The sequence below is a fragment of the Nothobranchius furzeri genome, unplaced genomic scaffold (genome assembly GCF_043380555.1).
Source record: "Nothobranchius furzeri strain GRZ-AD unplaced genomic scaffold, NfurGRZ-RIMD1 Scf213, whole genome shotgun sequence".
NCBI lineage: Eukaryota > Metazoa > Chordata > Actinopteri > Cyprinodontiformes > Nothobranchiidae > Nothobranchius > Nothobranchius furzeri.
Window position 1 is genome coordinate 32501 of NW_027223229.1, and position 5111 is coordinate 37611.

Below are 5111 nucleotides of genomic sequence, written 5' to 3' on the forward strand. Positions count from 1 at the left end.
CAGCGTCCAGCAGCTGATGGTGGGGTGGAGGAGCTGCAGCCAGCGTCCAGCAGCTGATGGTTGGGTGGAGGAGCAGCAGCCAGCCTCCAGCAGCTGATGGCGGGGTGCAGGAGCAGCAGCCAGCCTCCAGCAGCTGATGGCGGGGTGGAGGAGCTGCAGCCAGCCTCCAGCAGCCAGCCTCCAGCTAGTGATGGCGGGGTGGAGAAGCAGGCAGCCTCCATCAGCTGATGGCGGGGTGGAGGAGCAGAAGCCAGCCTCCAGCTGGTGATGGCGGGGTGCAGGAGCTGCAGGCAGCCTCCAGCAGCTGATGGCGGGGTGGAGGAGCTGCAGCCAGCCTCCAGCAGCCAGCCTCCAGCTAGTGATGGCGGGGTGGAGAAGCAGGCAGCCTCCATCAGCTGATGGCGGGGTGGAGGAGCAGAAGCCAGCCTCCAGCAGCTGATGGCGGGGTGCAGGAGGTGCAGGCAGCCTCCAGCAGCTGATGGCGGGGTGCAGGAGCAGCAGGCAGCCTCCAGCAGCTGATGGCGGGGTGCAGGAGCTGCAACCAGCCTCCAGCTGGTGATGGCGGGGTGGAGGAGCTGCAGCCAGCCTCCAGCAGCCAGCCCCCAGCAGCTGATGGCGGGGTGGAGGAGCAGAAGCCAGCCTCCAGCAGCTGATGGTGGGGTGCAGGAGCTGCAGCCAGCCTCCAGCAGCCAGCCTCCAGCTGGTGATGGCGGGGTGGAGGAGCAGCAGCAGACAGCCTCCAGCAGCCAGCCAGCCTCCAGGAGCTGATGGCGGTGTGTGGGAGCAGCAGCCAGCCTCCAGCGTTCAGCCAGCATCCATCAGCTGATGGCGGTGTGAAGGAGCTGCAGCCAGCCTCCAGCAGGTCATGGTGGGGTGGAGGAGCAGCAGCCAGCCTCCAGCAGCTGATGGCGGGTTGCAGGAGCTGCAGCCAGCCTCCAGCAAATGATGGCGGGGTGCAGGAGCTGCAGGCAGCCTCCAGCAGCTGATGGCGGGGTGCAGGAGCAGCAGGCAGCCTCCAGCTGCTGATGACGGGGTGCAGGAGCTGCAACCAGCCTCCAGCTGGTGATGGTGGGGTGGAGGAGCTGCAGCCAGCCTCGAACAGCTGATGGCAGGGTGCAGGAGCAGCAGCCAGCCTCCAGCAGCTGATGGCGGGGCGCAGGAGCTGCAGGCAGCCTCCAGCAGCTGATGGCGGGGTGCAGGAGCAGCAGCCAGCCTCCAGCTGGTGATGGCGGGGTGAAGGAGCTGCAGCCAGCCACCAGCAGCTGATGGCGGGGTGCAGGAGCTGCAGGCAGCCTCCAGCAGCTGATGGCGGGGTGCAGGAGCTGCAGGCAGCCTCCAGCAGCTGATGGCGGGGTGGAGGAGCTGCAGCCAGCGTCCAGCAGCTGATGGTGGGGTGGAGGAGCTGCAGCCAGCGTCCAGCAGCTGATGGTTGGGTGGAGGAGCAGCAGCCAGCCTCCAGCAGCTGATGGCGGGGTGCAGGAGCAGCAGCCAGCCTCCAGCAGCTGATGGCGGGGTGGAGGAGCTGCAGCCAGCCTCCAGCAGCCAGCCTCCAGCTAGTGATGGCGGGGTGGAGAAGCAGGCAGCCTCCATCAGCTGATGGCGGGGTGGAGGAGCAGAAGCCAGCCTCCAGCTGGTGATGGCGGGGTGCAGGAGCTGCAGGCAGCCTCCAGCAGCTGATGGCGGGGTGGAGGAGCTGCAGCCAGCCTCCAGCAGCCAGCCTCCAGCTAGTGATGGCGGGGTGGAGAAGCAGGCAGCCTCCATCAGCTGATGGCGGGGTGGAGGAGCAGAAGCCAGCCTCCAGCAGCTGATGGCGGGGTGCAGGAGGTGCAGGCAGCCTCCAGCAGCTGATGGCGGGGTGCAGGAGCAGCAGGCAGCCTCCAGCAGCTGATGGCGGGGTGCAGGAGCTGCAACCAGCCTCCAGCTGGTGATGGCGGGGTGGAGGAGCTGCAGCCAGCCTCCAGCAGCCAGCCCCCAGCAGCTGATGGCGGGGTGGAGGAGCAGAAGCCAGCCTCCAGCAGCTGATGGTGGGGTGCAGGAGCTGCAGCCAGCCTCCAGCAGCCAGCCTCCAGCTGGTGATGGCGGGGTGGAGGAGCAGCAGCAGACAGCCTCCAGCAGCCAGCCAGCCTCCAGGAGCTGATGGCGGTGTGTGGGAGCAGCAGCCAGCCTCCAGCGTTCAGCCAGCATCCATCAGCTGATGGCGGTGTGAAGGAGCTGCAGCCAGCCTCCAGCAGGTCATGGTGGGGTGGAGGAGCAGCAGCCAGCCTCCAGCAGCTGATGGCGGGTTGCAGGAGCTGCAGCCAGCCTCCAGCAAATGATGGCGGGGTGCAGGAGCTGCAGGCAGCCTCCAGCAGCTGATGGCGGGGTGCAGGAGCAGCAGGCAGCCTCCAGCTGCTGATGACGGGGTGCAGGAGCTGCAACCAGCCTCCAGCTGGTGATGGTGGGGTGGAGGAGCTGCAGCCAGCCTCGAACAGCTGATGGCAGGGTGCAGGAGCAGCAGCCAGCCTCCAGCAGCTGATGGCGGGGCGCAGGAGCTGCAGGCAGCCTCCAGCAGCTGATGGCGGGGTGCAGGAGCAGCAGCCAGCCTCCAGCTGGTGATGGCGGGGTGAAGGAGCTGCAGCCAGCCACCAGCAGCTGATGGCGGGGTGAAGGAGCTGCAGCCAGCCACCAGCAGCTGATGGCGGGGTGGAGGAGCTGCAGCCAGCGTCCAGCAGCTGATGGTTGGGTGGTGGAGGAGCAGCAGCCAGCCTCCAGCAGCTGATGGCGGGGTGCAGGAGCAGCAGCCAGCGTCCAGCAGCTGATGGTTGGGTGGAGGAGCAGCAGCCAGCCTCCAGCAGCTGCTGGCGGGGTGCAGGAGCAGCAGCCAGCCTCCAGCAGCTGATGGCGGGGTGCAGGAGCTGCAGGCAGCCTCCAGCAGCTGATGGCGGTGTGCAGGAGCTGCAGCCAGCCTCCAGCAGCTGATGGCGGGGTGCAGGGGCTGCAGGCAGCCTCCAGCAGCTGATGGCGGGGTGCAGGAGCTGCAACCAGCCTCCAGCTGGTGATGGCGGGGTGGAGGAGCAGCAGCCAGCCTCCAGCAGCCAGCCTCCAGCTGCTGATGGCGGGGTGGAGGAACAGAAGCCTCCAGCAGCTGATGGCAGGGTGCAGGAGCAGCAGCCAGCCTCCAGCTGGTGATGGCGGGGTGGAGGAGCTGAAACCTGGGTCGGACCTGGTCTGCAGCAGGGCCCATTACCACTCAGAAGCTGATGGCAGTGTGTGTTTAGGTCCCTGCGGGGTGGATGAGCTGAAACCTGGGTCAGACTTGGTGTGCAGCAGGGCTCAGCACCCTCCAGAAGCCGATGACAGTGTGTCTTTAACTCCCTGCCTGGTGGGAGAGCTGAAAGCTGGGTCGGACCTGGTCTTTAGCAGAGCTCAGCAGCCTCCAGAAGCTGATGGCAGTGTGTGTTTCATCCCCTGCGGGGTGGGAGAGCTGAAACGTGGGTCGGACCTGGTCTGCAGCAGGGCCCATCACCATCCAGAAGCTGACGGCGGTGTGTGTTTAAGTCCCTGCGGGGTGGGAGAGCCATAACCTGGGTCGGACCTGGTCTGCAGCAGAGCTCAGCAGCCTCCAGAACCTGATGGCAGTGTGTCTTTAATCCACTGCGGGGTGCAGGAGCTGAAACCTGGGTCGGACCTGGTCTGCAGCAGGGCTCAGCAGCCAGCAGAAGGTGACGGCAGTGTGTGTTTAGTTCCCTGCGGGGTGCAGGAGCTGAAACCTGGGTCGGACCTGGTCTGCAGCAGAGCTCAGCAGCCAGCAGAAGGTGATGGCAGTGTGTGTTTAAGTCCCTGCCTGGTGGGAGAGCTGAAACCTGGGTCGGACCTGGTCTATAGAAGAGCTCAGCAGCCTCCAGAAGCTGATGGCAGTGTGTGTGTTTTGGTCCCTGCGGGGTGCAGGAGCAGGAACCCGGGTCGGACCTGGTCTATAGCGGAGCTCAGCAGCCTCCAGCAGCTGATGGCAGTGTGTGTTTAATTCCCTGCCTGGTGGGAGAGCTGTAACCCGGGTCGGACTTGGTCTGCAGCAGGGCCCATCACCATCCAGAAGCTGATGGCAGTGTGTCTTTAATTCCCTGCGGGGTGGAGGAGCAGAAACCTGGGTCGGACCTGGTCTATAGCAGAGCTCAGCAGCCTCCAGAAGCTGATGGCAGTGTGTGTTCAAGTCCCTGCGGGGTGGGAGAGCTGAAACCTGGGTCGGACCTGGTCTATAGAAGAGCTCAGCAGCCTCCAGCAGCTGATGGCAGTGTGTGTTTAAGTCCCTGCGGGGTGGGAGAGCTATATCCCGGGTCGGACCTGGTCTATAGCAGAGCTCAGCAGCCTCCAGCAGCTGATGGCAGTGTGTGTTTAAGTCCCTGCGGGGTGGGAGAGCTGAAACCTCGGTCGGACCTGGTCTATGGCAGAGCTCAGCAGCCTCCAGAAGCTGATGGCAGCGTGCCTCTAAGTCCCTGCCTGGTGGGAGAGCTGAAACCTGGGTCGGACATGGTCTGCAGCAGGGCTCGGCAGCCTCCAGCAGCTGATGGCAGTGTGTCTTTAAGTCCCTGCCTGGTGGGAGAGCTGAAACCTGGGTCGGACCTGGTCTATAGCAGAGCTCAGCAGCCTCCAGCAGCTGATGGCAGTGTGTGTTTAAGTCCCTGCCTGGTGTGAGAGCTGAAACCTGGGTCGGACCTGGTCTATAGAAGAGCTCAGCAGCCTCCAGCAGCTGATGGCAGTGTGTCTTTAAGTCACTGCCTGGTGGGAGAGCTGAAACCTGGGTCGGACCTGGTCTATAGTAGAGCTCAGCAGCCTCCAGCAGCTGATTGCAGTGTGTGTTTAAGTCCCTGCCTGGTGGGAGAGCTGATATCCGGGTCGGACCTGGTCCACAGCAGGGCCCATCACCCTCCAGAAGCTGGTGGCAGTGTGTGTTTAAGTCCCTGCGGGGTGCAGGAGCAGAAACCTGGGTGGGACCTGGTCTGCAGCAGAGCTCGGCAGCCTCCAGCAGCTGATGGCAGTGAGTGTTTAAGTCCCTGCGGGGTGGGAGAGCTATATCCCGGGTCAGACCTGGTCTAAAGCAGGGCCCATCACCCTCCAGAAGCTGGTGGCAGTGT